This window comes from Rattus norvegicus, chromosome 1 (genome assembly GCF_021556685.1).
Source record: "Rattus norvegicus strain SHRSP/BbbUtx chromosome 1, alternate assembly SHRSP_T2T, whole genome shotgun sequence".
NCBI lineage: Eukaryota > Metazoa > Chordata > Mammalia > Rodentia > Muridae > Rattus > Rattus norvegicus.
Window position 1 is genome coordinate 172927501 of NC_141534.1, and position 15135 is coordinate 172942635.

General features: G+C 39.2%; 1 protein-coding gene across 3 annotated transcripts in view; it reads right to left on the reverse strand.

Moving 5' to 3' along the window:
- LOC148007783 (interferon-induced very large GTPase 1-like) overlaps positions 1–12069 on the reverse strand; it is a 34307-nt gene extending 22238 nt beyond the window's left edge. The window contains exons 1-2 of one of the 3 annotated variants that reach the window (XR_015652325.1): positions 11937–12037; positions 10362–10476 (exon numbers count right to left, since the gene is read on the reverse strand). The gene's annotated coding sequence lies outside the window, so the exon portion shown is untranslated. Of the gene's footprint in view, positions 1–10361; positions 10477–11936 lie in introns of all 3 variants that reach the window. The other 2 variants (XM_087607463.1, XM_087607464.1) reach the window with 2 other exon arrangements.
- Positions 12070–15135: the final 3066 nt, after the last annotated feature.

Sequence of the window (15135 nt, forward strand, 5' to 3'; positions counted from 1 at the left end):
GAGCTTCCAGGGACTAAGCCACTACCTAAAGACTATACATGGACTGACCCTGGACTCTGACCTCATAGGTAGCAATGAATATCCTAGTAAGAGCACCAGTGGAAGGGGAAGCCCTGGGTCCTGCTAAGACTGAACCCCCAGTGAACTAGACTGTTGGGGGGAGGGCGGCAATGGGGGGAGGGTTGGGAGGGGAACACCCATAAGGAAGGGGAGGGGGGAGGGGGATGTTTGCCTGGAAACCGGGAAAGGGAATAGCACTTGAAATGTATATAAGAAATACTCAAGTTAATAAAAAAAAAAAGAAAAAAAAAAGAAAAAAAAAAGAAAAAAAAAAAAAGAAAAAATCTCCCAACCAAAAAAAGCCCAGGACCAGATGTGTTTAGTGCAGAATTCTATCAGACTTTCAAAGAAGACCTATACCAATACTCTTCAAACTATTCCACAAAATAGAAACAGAGGGAACACTACCCAATTCATTCTATGATGCCACAATTATGTTTATACCTTAACCACACAAAGACCCAACAAAGAAAGAGAACTTCAGACCAATTTCCTTTAAGAATATTGACACAAAAATACTCAGTAAAATTCTTACAAACTGAATCCAGGAATACAACAAAATGGTCGTCCATCAAGATCAATTAGGCTTCATTCCAGGGATGCAGGAATGGTTCAACATATGGAAATCAATCAACATAATCTACTATATAAACAAACTCAAAGAAAAAAACCCACATGATCATTTCATTAGATGCTGAGAAAGCATTTGACAAAGTTCAACACCCCTTCATGTTAACAGTCTTGGAAAGATCAGGAACTGAAGGCCCAACTTTGCAAAACTTACCTAAACACAGCAAAAGCAATATACAGCAAACCAGTGGCCAACATCAAACTAAATGGCGAGAAACTTGAAGCAATCTCACTAAAATCAGGGCCTAGACAAGGCTGCTCAATCTCTCCCTACCTGTTCAATATAGTACTCAAAGTCCCAGCCAGAGGAATCAGGCAACAAAACGAGGTCAAAAATTGGAAAGGAAGAAGTCCAAATATCACTATTTGCAGATGATATGATAGTATACTTGAGTGACCCCAAAAATTCAACCAGAGAACTACTAAGCCTGATAAACAACTGGTTGGGTATAAAATTAACTCAAACAAATCAGTAACCTTCCTCTACTCAAAGGATAAACAGGCTGGGAAAGAAATTAGGGAAACAACATCCTTCAGAATAGTTACAAGTAATATAAAATACCTTGATGTGACTCTAACTAAGCAAGTGAAAGACGTCTGCAAGAATGTCAAGTCTCTGAAGAAAGAAATTGAAGAAGATCTCAGGAGATGGAAAGACCTCCCATGCTCATGGATTGGCAGGATTAATATAGTAAAAAAGGCCATTTTGCTGAAAGCAATCTACAGAGAAAATGCAATCCCCATCAAAATTCCAACTCAATTCTTCATAGAGTTAGAAAGAGCAATTTGTAAATTCATTTGGAATATCAAAAAACCTAGAATAGTGAAAACTATTCTCAACAATACAAGAACTTCTGGGGGAATCACCATCCCTTACCTCAGGCTGTATTACAGTGTAGTAGTGATAAAAACTGTATGGTATTGGTAAAGAGACAGGCAAGTAGATCAATGGAGTAGAATTGAAGACCCAGAAATGAACCCACATACCTATGGTCACCATCCAGTGGAAAAAAAAACAGCATTTTCAGCAAATGGTGCTGGTTTAACTGGAGGTCAGCATGTAGAAGAATGCAAATTGATCCATTCTTATCTCCTTGTACAAAGCTCAAGTCTAAGTGGATCAAGGACCTCCACATAAAACTGGATATACTGAAACTAACAGAAATGAAAGTGGGGAAAAGCCTTGAACATGTAGAAAATTTTCTGAACAGAACATCAATGGCTTTTGCTCCAAGATCAAGAATCAATAAATGAGACCTCATAAAATTGCAAAGCTTCTGAAAGGCAAAGGACCCAGTCAATAGGACAAACGGCAACCAACAGATTGGGAAAAGATCTTTACCAATTTTACATCCGATAGAGAGCTAATATCCAAAATATACAAAGAACTCAAGAAATTAGAATTCAGAGAACCAAATAGCCCTATTAAAATGGGGTACAGAGCTAAATAAAGAATTCTCCACTGAGGAATATCGAATGGCTGAGAAGCACCTAAAGAAATGCTCAGTATCCTTAGTCGTCAGGGAAATGCAAATCAAAACAACCCTGAGATTCCACCTCACACTAGTCAGAAAGGCTAAGATAAAAAACTCAGGTACAGCAGATGCTGGTGAGGATGTGAAGACATAGTCCATTGTTGGGATTGAAAACTGGTACAACCACTCTGGAAATCAGTCTGGAGGTTCTTTATAAACTTGGACATAGTACTACCTGAGGACCCAGCTATACCACTCCTGGGCATATACTCAAAAGATGCCCCAACATATAACAAGGACACATGCTCCACTATGTTCATAGCAGCTTTATTTATAATAGCCAGAAGCTGGAAAGAACCCAGATATCCCTCAAGAGAGGAATGAATACAGAATATGTGGTCCATTTACACAATGGAGTACTACTCAGCTATTAAAAACAATGGCTTCATGAAATTCATAGGCAGATGGATGGAATTAGAAAATATCATCCAACCCAATCACAAAAGAACACACATGGTATGCACTCATTGATAAGTGGATATTAGCCCAAAAGTTTGGAATACCCAAGATACAATTTACAGACTGCATGAGGCTCAAGAAGAACGACCAAAGTGTGAATGCTTCAGTACTTAGAATGAGGAAACAAAGTACTCACAGAAGGAAATATGGAGACAGAGTGTGGAGCAGAGACTGAAGGAATGGCCATCCTGAGACTGCCCCACATGGGGATCCATCACATGCAGTCACCAAACCCAGTCACTACTGGGGATGCCAAGAGGTGCATGCTGACAGGAGCCTAATATAGCTGTCTCCTGAAAGACTCTTCCAGAGCCTGACAAATACAGAGGCAGATGCTTGGAGCCAACCAATGAATTGAGCGGGGGTCCCCAATGGAGGAGTTAGAGAAAGGACTGAGGTAGCTGAGGGTGCTTGCAACCCCATAGGAAGAACAACATCAACCAACTAGACCTCCCAGAGCTCCCAGGGACTAAACCACCAACCAAAGAGTACACATGGAGAGACCAATGGCTCCAGCCTCATATGTAGTAGAGGATGCCTTGGGGGGCATCAATGGGAGGAGAGGCTCTTGTCCTGTGAAAGCTTGATGCCCCAGTGTAGGGGGAATACCAGGCCAGGTAGGTGTTAGTGAGTGAGTGGGTGAGTAGGGGAACACCCTCATGGAAGCAGGGGTTGTGGTATGGGGTATGGGGTTTCTGCAGGGAAAACCAGGAAGGGGAATAATATTTGAAATGTAGATAAAGAAAATACCCAATAAAAAATGAAAAAATAGAAAACAAAATTAATAACAAAAACCAAAACAAAAAGACAAAAGCTAGACATGATTTCATTTGCTGGTAATCTTAGATTGAAGAGCAGAGACAAGTAGATCCCAGGATCTAGCTGCCCACAAGGCCTTGTGAAAGCATCAAATTTTAGTTATTTGCATGTGCTGTTAGTTAGTTTACAGACTATTCCACAAGGCTCCCCCTAGAAATCTAGCAACAGCAACCTAGCAACAACTTAAATCACCACCAGCAGCCAGGTGGGACTGCTGGGCTACCCAAGCGCCTCTCTCTCTCTCTCTCTCTCTCTCTCTCTCTCTCTCTCTTTCTGTCTCTCTCTGTCTCTGTCTCTCTCTGTCTCTGTATCTCTCTGTCTCTCTCTGTCTCTCATCTTCTTTCTCTCTCTTTTCCCAAATGTTTCTGACCAGATTCTTTCTCTCTTCTCTCTTTTTCTGTCCTCTTCTGCCCCCACCCCTTTTTATCTGTCTCTATTCCTTTCTAGGTCCTCAATCCCTCCCCTTTACCAATAGACTTTCTATATACTATACTGGCAGTGGCCAGGCTGCCAACTTGTTTCTGCTGTAGCTGCACTATACCACATTATAAAGCATAACTTTGGTGCTATGATACCATACGCACATATACTGTACATGTACACACAACAAAATGAAACAAAATTACATGTCTTCATAACCCAATACATTTGATAATCTTTATTAAAGAGAAAAAAAGAGCACTACACAGAACTGAAGCAGGGAGACAAAAACTCAATAGATCTATAATAAATAGATAGCCTGAACAATCACAAACTTCCTAATAAGCCAAATATCTTCAATGGTAAACTCCACCAATCACTTAACAAGCTAGTACCAATCTTTAGCACATTCTTACAAAAATAGAAGAGGGGGAAACATTTCTTGTTCTGTGAGGTCAGTATTACCTTAGTATCCAAGTTAGACAAGGATGTCAAGAAAACTATAGATAAATATCCTTTATGAATGTTGATGTGAAAACAGTACTAGAAACTGTAATCCAGAAATATAAAAGATTATGCATTAACCAGCTATAGTTTCTTTCAGGCATATAAACATCATTTGACTTATTGAATGTAACATAGTCATAAATAGTTTGAAGGGAAAACACTCCACTTGAATTCCAGGAAGAAGAGCACTTAACAACATCCAACCTTGTTTCATGATAAAAATAACAAACTAGGAATTGAGGCTACCTTCACAGAATAATAAAGGCATGAAACACCTGTTAGTTCTTAAGAAAATCTAGTATTGAATTTATTATACTAGGCAGGTGTTCTACTGCTAGACACATACTCTAAAGAACTGAGAATGGGTGTCCAAATATGTACTTGTACATAAATGTATGAGTCACAGTATCCAAAAAGATGGTAAGAACCCAAATGTCCATCAACTTATGGTAGATAAACAAATTGTGGACTAATCATGATAAAATAAAGTCAGAAAAAGAAATAAAATATTGTTGTGTGGTACAATATGGATGAACTTTATGAACATTATTCTATGTGAAGAAAACCGGAAATTCAAACACTTTGAAAATCTATACTGGGCAAATACTAGGGATTAAAGGCAGATCATTGCCAAGGAATTGGAGAGGTAAGAGTGGGAGCCGATTATGTCCCTGAGTGTGGGGTTTTCTTTTGTGGTAAGAAAAATATTTGAGATTTGCTAAAGATGGTTGTTACACAACTTTATGAATTTACTAAATGTCACTGAATTGCACAACTTAAAATGATTAATTTTATGTTGTATAAATTAAGTTCTATAGATGTGTGACTAAGATATATGTAAAACAAATATAATAAAACTCAAAACCCATTACTTCCCAAGGACTTATTATTAGCTATGTTCTGGAGCTCACTTTGGGTGGTTGTATATGTATAATAGATATGATGTAGAATTAGGTGCTAATGCACATTCCTTCCAACTTTCCAGTGGAGTTAGGAACTTGAAATTGGCCACAGAAGAAGGGTGACCTTTTATAATGGAAGTAGCTAAATATTACAAGCCTGGAATTTCCTCTTGTTTCTGGAAAGTTGATTGTTAAACATTTTCACCATTGACTTCAATCTTTCAAAGTATTTTTTGTCTGTTTGTTTCTCCTTAATTCTGGCTGTGATCCCCTACTCAGTAGGAAATAGCCAAATCTAGCAGAACAGACTAAACACTACTGAGAAAATAAAAATAAACTTGTAAGAAAGGAGCCACACCTTACTAGGAAATAGCCTTTCCTTGTCAGCTTTTGACTAGCAGTATCAACAAAGCTCTGCCAACCCTTCCTCCCAGTGGCCTAGGCAGCAGCGATCAACCATTATTACATGGGCTCTATGTCTTAGGGAGAGACAGTTTGCTTCCTCCTTTGTGCAAGCTGTGATTTTTTAACCTGAAAAATCCAGCATTTTAACATGGTCACAGGAGATCAGGTCTAAAGGTCAATTTCAATGAGAAAAATGAAGTTAGTTTCTGTCCTATATATCCTTCAAAGAATGAATCAGACAATGATTTTCTCTAAGCACAAGCATCTTTCACCTGGCAACCCAACATCTATCCACCCCTTAAGACACTTAAGAAATGAATTTCTTTGATACAAATAGTTTATCTCATTTTTCCAAGCCTAGACTTGCAAAACACCACTATGTTTTGTCTGCTGGTTGCTTCTCATAAATGCTTCAGGTAAGGTAGAGGAAGCAAGTAGTTGAACCTCTAGGGCTACTCTGTATATCTAACTGACTCTGTATTTAAATTATATAGCCAGTCTTATCTTTAAAGCTTAGAAAGGAGATGCAGTATGGTGTGCTATCTGGCTTTATCTGTAAAACTCTGTAAGGAGATAAATACAAGGAGATGCAATATGCTCAGAGATCTCCCAGATGCCCATGGAGGAAAATTTGTCACCTGAGCTACATCACACCGGAAAAATGGCAGCAAAGCACAGTAATGTTCACAGTGTCTACCACAGAAAGGGGGATTTGGATAAAGGAGCCTCCCAGAGTTTTAAAAGAGGAGACTCAGAATAATGTGTACCACAGACTTTGTCTGAACCCTTTATCTTTTAGGTATACAAGTGAGTAAAAGCACAGCACATACTAGGGGGAATCAAATATACATCTCTGAGAACTCTCCTTTTGAGTCCTTTTAATAATCTAGAATAGGAGTGATTTAAAACAGATGGTGCCAAAACTTAAAAAATGCAATTTAGTTTTGGTGGGAAGGGAAAAGAAACAAGTAAGGAAGGTTAGGGACAGGACAGGGGATGAGCAGTGATTCTTCTTGTTCTTGGTCTGAAATGGTTTTGGTTCTATGGGAGGGCTGTTCTTGTTAGAGGACAGAAATGCTAGAAATATTTTGGGGTACTACTGGCTCACACTCTTGCTTTTTGTTTGTTAGCCAGGATCATAATTTTTTGTAAAACCACTTCCATTTTGGTTGAACTGTGTTAACTCACTTAACTTGGTTTCCAGAACTAATGTAAACTAAAGTTTCTCTAGATTCTTGCCTTCCTATGGGCCCCAAATCATGGCCACCTAGGATAGATGTTTATGGAGGACCTAATATTCTTTGACTAACTGGTGACCCCTAATAGTGGCCAAATGGTATGTCAAAAAGGGAAACTTTAAAAGATCTTTCCTGCCACACTTCTGTCCTTTAACTTCCCATCTTATAAGTGGACAACAGGCTCTGATCCTTACAGCAACCTCTCTGCCTTTTTCCCTCTAAATGAAGGTTGGCATTGCGGGCAAGTCACTTGCTCTCTTCTTCGTAGTTCCCTCTCACATTTTCATTATCTTTCTTTTTCTTTTATATAGAAACATTAGTAGCATAGCAGCTGTACATAAAGGTGGGACCAAAATTTTAGACCAGGGTCACCACATGGGTGGGCTAACTGTACTGACCAACTGATCTCTGTGCTTTTACTCAGTTTCAGCCATTAAGTGGAAATTTCCTAATCTAGCAGCCCAGTGGCAGTACCAGTTTTAGACAGGAGCTCTTCTTGTTTTCTTTCTGTTCTGGGAACCTAAAAAGAGTTTAGAACTCTTCTAAAATCTTATCCTACTGTTGTCTGTGAAATTTATTCTTTAAGACTACAAATCAGATGACATAGAAGCTACTTGGTCCAGGGTGGCTTTGGTGGCCATTGATGTAGCAATACAAAAACATAACACTCAACTCAAATGGGATAAGAAATTTATTCCTTTTTTTTGTTGTTTTTTTTCTTTTTCTTTTTTTTTATTAACTTGAGTATTTCTTATATACATTTCGAGTGTTATTCCCTTTCCCGGTTTCCGGGCAAACATCCCCCTCCCCCTTCCCCTTTCTTATCGGTGTTTCCCTCCCCATCCTCCCCCCCTTGCCGGCCTCCCCCCAACAATCTAGTTCACTGGGGGTTCAGTCTTAGCAGGACCCAGGGCTTCCCCTTCCACTGGTGCTCTTACTAGGATATTCATTGCTACCTATGAGGTCAGAGTCCAGGGTCAGTCCATGTATAGTCCTTAGGTAGTGGCTTAGTCCCTGGAAGCTCTGGTTGCTTGGCATTGTTGTACATATGGGGTCTCGAGCCCCTTCAAGCTCAAGAAATTTATTCTTGAGTCAAATATTGAGACCGGGAGTGAGACTGGCTCCTTGGTAGGCAGTTACATAGGGAGAAGTGATAAAGGTGGTTTGTTTCTAAGATGGCCAGCTTCTTCCTTATCCTCCTAACTTGAGGCTAACACCTGGTAGTCCTTTTAGGCCTTTGTCTACCATCAGTCGGCCTCTGCTGGTGGACTGGCTCAACAAGTTAAAGGTCTACTCAGGACATGTCACACAACAATTCTGGGCCAATCAACTACATTAGCTTCCTTCAAACTGACCAATCCTTCCCAATTAGGGAAGGAAAACGCTTCAGAGGCTTCAAAAAAATTTAGCCCTCAATAAGAGACTGATTTTTCATGTCTTTTATTTTCCTGTCTGCTGTGTGCAACTTTTCCCCAACAACTTTCTCCAAGTGCTGACTGTTGTTGTATGAAGTATTTAGGATTTCTCTTCTACTTGTTGTGCTCAAGAATTTTCCTACATTTTCATTCTTTAACTAGCAGATAATTGCACCTGATCAAGGTCCCTCAGCATTCCTCCCCCATTAATATCTCCGATTATGACCTGGGAACATAGGTTCAGGTTACCCAAATTCATGAAGTTTTTATAATAACAGAATGAAGAAAGCCATAAATAGAGGTGTTCTTGAAATGCATTGGTGGAAACATTAAATAGGTAGTTAAAACAGAATGGTGAGATCTCAGGTATAGGTCTCAGATGCTACCTGGTAACTAAGTTTTGATCTATAGAAACTAGGTTTATGTTAACATAGTCCAATAAGTTTTTATCTGTTAGTCACAGGATGTTAGGTCTGATACAGAAGTGGGAAAGGCCAGTTAGGGGGTTAAAGATAGCCCAAGGTAAATTGAAATTAGGCTGTGAACCTGAAACATTGTAAACTCTCCACAATCAGTGGAATACTAATCAGTTAATCAGCCTTCCAGGTTTTATTCTGAGGTTATAGCTTCTTTCTAGGAAATTTTGATCACAATTATAAGGGACTATTCCGCAGAACTGTTACTCATTTGAAGTAATCTGTTGTTCTCAAGAAACCACTTTCTCCTGTATTGGTTTGGCTATAGTATATGGTAAAACATCCTAAGTTTTACAATCAGAATGCCCTGAACGTCTGAGGATAGTTTAAAGAAATGCTTCCTTGCTCCAGCTGTTTGGATTGTTGAAGCAGAGCACTCCAAGTGGTTGGAATTATATTCCCAGACCACTTTGCCCAGGAGACTAGAGCCTAAACAACTATGGATCAATGATGAGCAAGGCACACCTTGACCAAAATAGCTAAAGATGGAGGATAATGAGTTTGCAGCCTGGGTTTCATATTGAGAATTTATCTCAAAGCTAACAACACAAGTTAAGTAACTTGTGTCAACTCTTCCAAAAGTATCTAAAGGCAAGTGATTATAGAAAATGATTCTGTGACAGGGCCAAACAGTGTGAAGGGTCCTCCATCTTGTATTCTTGACAAGGCTATTTTACGTTTAACTAGAATTTGATCTCTTTGATGGAGAAACCTATGGAAAATTTCCCAATTCTATTCTAGGATCTGAGGCCAGGATACCCCAGATAATTTATCTTAGCTTCTGTTAAACTTCTGCTTGTGTAATGCCCACCTCCCAGCTGGCTGGAATACAGATTTTCAGTGGCTATAAATTGTATATAAAAGTTGTTATATACGGTTACTTAACAATGATTGCCTTTGCTTGTATTGTTTTTGATATTTACTTCAGGCACAAATGTATTTTAGGAATTTTGATTCCAGCAAGAAAAGTCCATAGATGTATGTGCTACACATGCACCACTCCAAGGGGCAATAGAGATGCTCTTATCCCCAAAGCGAAAACAAATTTATCTCACAGTCCAAGAGGAATGGGCCTCTCAGTGAGGTAAAGATGGCTGTTGAATTTAAGGGAAACATAAGAGTCTGTTGTCCCAAACAAAACAATAAAATAATTGTTAAAGGATATCATAGCTTAATTAGTCTAAAAAAGGACCTACTGACATAACTATGCCTTTAGAAAAGAAGGACATCCAAGTAATTTCTTTCATATTCCTATAAAATGAAGATTTTCAGATCTCTAAGTGCAAGCTCTCGCATATCTTCCTTAGACCAGGCATACAAATTTATTGCTCCCTTATAGGCAGGAACATCCAGCCTGAATAAGCTTTAGAAAGTGGATCTTTTACCATCACCAATTCCTAAGATTAAAGGACCAAAGTCTCAGAAGGAGAAATCAAGGCTGGATAAAAAGACAAAGAAAACTAATGGTCTATGAGAAAAGAAAAAAGTCTCTTACCTTGGGATCTAGGTTGAGTTTCCTGATGACTGAGAATCAAGAAACTTCAATACAGCTGAGAAAGCCAAAATCAACTGTACAGATTATCTTTTTTCCTGAAGACATCTCAAGCAGGCTAAAAACATTAACAAATGAACTATGTTTACTTAGGGAAAGAACATTTGTAATTTTGAGTTTTGTCAAATTATTACTTCTCCAAATCTGAATGGTGTACCTCATAAGAACACAGTTTCATTCACAAAACTGAAAGAAAATTCTTTAAGATAAAATTAAGTAAACAAGCTTATATATGTTTAATTTTAAGCTTTTTAAAAAAGGTAACCTTAGCTTCATCTTAAACCTTGATATAAATCATAGCTTTTGAAGAATGTAACTTAGCCACATAATGGTATATATGGCCATTGTAAAGACACCCAAGAATTGCTCTTGGGAAATTGGAATCTTAGTCTTGGGGTGGGGGTGTACTGTCCTTTTTTATGTATCTACGTCTAAATACTTAACCAGCTTATCAATTTGTTTTACTTGGCTCATACCGAAGTATTTTGTACAGTGAAGTTAAGGATTATTTCACCTGAGTAGAAAGTCCCTAAGGGTGAGGGGAACTGGTCAGGATGCCCTCTTCACATGCTGTCATGTGCCATTACACTTAATATCGCCAGTTTTTGCTAAAATTGTAAATGAATCATTTAAACTTCTACATATATTATTTCATTTCCCCTTATTGCAGGTAAACGTTTATATGCAGACCCAGACCTTAGGTTAGGGGCTACAATAATACATCCTTTTCTTAAGGGCCCATCCTTTGCATCTTCCTTCCTTTTTATGATTGCTGACCTTGCACATTATTGCCTGGTCACTTTCATGCTTCTCTGCTTAGGGCTTTATATTCCTATCTCAGTGATATCTTTGTGGTATCTTTTATAGACCATACTAGTCAAATGATCGGCTCTCTTCTGTGCTAGCAACAATAGTCCCTGCCACTCACCTGATTTGTAATAACAATGCTATAACCAATTTGAACCTTTTGTTCTTGGAAAAATTTTTAACTATAGTTAAAAAATCCATTCATCCTTTGTTTTGATAAAGTGCCTACTTCAGAGTTTCAGAAGCCTTAGATATGATTCATGCCTCCCTTTATAGCTAGTGACAGGCCAATCACAGGATCTTCCAGTTCCTGTTCTTTGCAGCATAGTTTAGCTGAATTATTTATCCTTCAAGATTATTTAAAAAAGTTTCTTACACTGGGTAAGACCAAACACTGGGTAAGATTCTTCCGCTAGGACCCTGAAGTGAGACTGGGTCTCATTACGTAGACAAGGCTGGGCTCAAACTCACAGAAATCCACCTGCCTATGTTTCCAGAGTGCTGGGATTAAAGGTGTGTGCCACCACACCCAGGTTTTGCTTTTGTTTTAAACATTAATGATTATGTCAAGTCCATCTTTATGTTTTTTAGCATATTTTAATCTCTTTGCATCTCTATTTTCTCTGATCATTTAATTAATTGCTCTTTTATTTTAGTCTCTAGGTCTGTTGTATCTCTGTCTACCCCTTTTCCCATATTCTTTTCACCTACTTGTCTTCTTGAGGCCAAATTCCTGTAGCATGTTGCTCCCAAGAGACCTGATGGAGAGCAGGCACTTTCTGCTTACTCACAGCTTCAGCCCAGGGTTTGGCTCTCTGTGTAAGAGGGGACTGAATTTATCCTCAAAGCGGGAAAAAAAACTGGTTTAATTTTTTATGAAAGATTTTATTGTGATGTGCTTATGTTTTATTGTGATTCTTATGCTTAAAAATTATCAAGAGGTTCAAGCACACACCTTCCCAACTGCCCCATAAACCTAACTGATATAATTCAAACAGCTCAAAGTTTAGGTAATAAAGATATCATAACAGAATTTGAGCCCATCTGGGGCCATAACAGCAATTCAGAACAACAGCTCCAAATAAAATGACCTGATATAAACACACATTTACAGTTTTTTCTAGTTAGCTTGGCAGTACAAGTCAGAATAACCCAACCCGGAGAGCCACTAAACACTTGGAACAGGTCGGAGAGCTAAGTCTACTATCCACTGGCCATTCCTGAAACCAGACTGTTCTCTGATCCTGTAAATGCACTGGGTGTGTTCCTTCCCCATAAAATTTTTCCTTAGTGTGTTGGTTGCAATGGGTGGAGAAATACCACCATCAGCCACCTTTTAAGTTAACTGTTCTGTTAGTAGCAAAACATCAGAAGAGAGACAAGTACAAGATTAATTTTGCTCAACACCATGCACATGCTCCCCTGCATGAAAAAAAAGATGTTTCACTGAATGTTTTTGTTAAACAAATGTTTTAATATTCCTTTCAGAGGTAGCTTCTACCTGTGAACTCCTAGGAGGTCTGATTGGCTATGCTATAAAAACTTTCCCAGATTATAGTTTAACTTAAATTCCTACACTATTGCCCTCTACTTCTGGCAAAAGTGAACACTCAGTCATTCTTTCTTAGTGGAGGCACTCACATTTTCATGTGTTTTGAGGTTGGAATTAATTTCAGTTGTTAAACAAGATTATGGAAGTTTCAGGGACTGTTTAGAACTCTGAGAAGGTTGTAATGAACCAGTCTAAATGTCAAGCTTCTAACCAGCAAGGGGGCAGAACACAGCAAACAAATTATCCCAGACCCTATGTAGATCCCACAGGGATGTAAAAGAGGGTCTTCTAGTGATGTTCAGAGGTCAGTTAAATTCTCCCATGTTTGTGTAGATTCCAAACAAGATTCAGGACAAAACAGAAAAAAAAAACCAAAAGATTTGTTTGTTTTTATTTTATATGTATATTTAAGGATCTGCATGTATATATATGTACCATGTGCATGCCTGGTGTTCGTGGAGTTTAGAAGAGGGAACTGGATCCTCTGAAACTAGGGTTAGGGATAGATGTGAACATCTGATGTGTGCTGAGAACCAAACCTTACTCTTGTGAACAGTAGCTAGTATTTTTTTTAAATTTATTTAATACTTAATAATAATTCTTTGGTTTCCGGGCAAACATCCCCCTCTCCCCTCCCCTTCCTTATGGGTGTTCCCCTCCCAACCCTCCCCCCATTGCCAGCCTCCCCCCAACAGTCTAGTTCACTGGGGGTTCAGTCTTAGCAGGACCCAGGGCTTCCCCTTCCACTGGTGCTCTTACTAGGATATTCATTGCTACCTATGAGGTCAGAGTCCAGGGTCAGTCCATGTATAGTCTGTAGGTAGTGGCTTAGTCCCTGGAAGCTCTGGTTGCTTGGCATTGTTGTACATATGGGGTCTCGAGCCCCTTCAAGCTCTTCCAGTTCTTTCTCTGATTCCTTCAACGGGGGTCCTATTCTCAGTTCAGTGGTTTGCTGCTGGCATTCGCCTCTGTATTTGCTGTATTCTGGCTGTGTCTCTCAGGAGCGATCTACATCCGGCTCCTGTCGGTCTGCACTTTTTTGCTTCATCCATCTTGTCTAATTGGGTGGCTGTATATGTATGGGCCACATGTGGGGCAGGCTCTGAATGGGTGTTTCTTCAGTCTCTGTTTTAATCTTTGCCTCTCTCTTCCCTGCCAAGGGTATTCTTGTTCCCCTTTTAGAGAAGGAGTGAAGCATTCACATTTTGATCATCCGTCTTGAGTTTCGTTTGTTCTAGGGATCTAGGGTAATTCAAGCATTTGGGCTAATAGCCACTTATCAATGAGTGCATACCATGTATGTCTTTCTGTGATTGGGTTAGCTCACTCAGGATGATATTTTCCAGTTCCAACCATTTGCCTACGAATTTCATAAAGACGTTGTTTTTGATAGCTGAGTAATATTCCATTGTGTAGATGTACCACATTTTCTGTATCCATTCCTCTGTTGAAGGGCATCTGGGTTCTTTCCAGCTTCTGGCTATTATAAATAAGGCTGCGATGAACATAGTGGAGCACGTGTCTTTTTTATATGTTGGGGCATCTTTTGGGTATATGCCCAAGAGAGGTATAGCTGGATCCTCAGGCAGTTCAATGTCCAATTTTCTGAGGAACCTCCAGACTGATTTCCAGAATGGTTGTACTAGTTTGCAATCCCACCAACAATGGAGGAGTGTTCCTCTTCCTCCGCATCCTCGCCAGCATCTGCTGTCACCTGAGTTTTTGATCTTAGCCATTCTCACTGGTGTGAGGTGAAATCTCAGGGTTGTTTTGATTTGCATTTCCCTTATGACTAAAGATGTTGAACATTTCTTTAGGTGTTTCTCAGCCATTCGGCATTCCTCAGCTGTGAATTCTTTGTTTAGCTCTGAACCCCATTTTTTAATAGGGTTATTTGTCTCCCTGCGGTCTAACTTCTTGAGTTCTTTGTATATTTTGGATATAAGGCCTCTATCTGTTGTAGGATTGGTAAACATCTTTTCCCAATCTGTTGGTTGCCGATTTGTCCTAACCACAGTGTCCTTTGCCTTACAGAAGTAGCTAGTATTTTTAATCACTGCTCCACATCTCTAGTCCCAAGATGTTTGTGTTTTCTTTGTAGTATGGTATAAGGAAACACAATCACATTTAAGGGAAAGAAATATTTCTGGATTTAATTTAAGCACATCACACAAACAATCATACCTATATAGGTAGCCCCGGAATACAGAACGTTTTTAAACACAATATAGATTTTCCAGGAGTGACTATGCTAGGTAGTGGTCTTTAGATTAACACCTTTCAAAACTGAATCAAGATAAGCTAGAGACCTGTGTCAGGGAGGCTTCCTGGAGTCTATGGAGGTGACCTTAGCTGAGA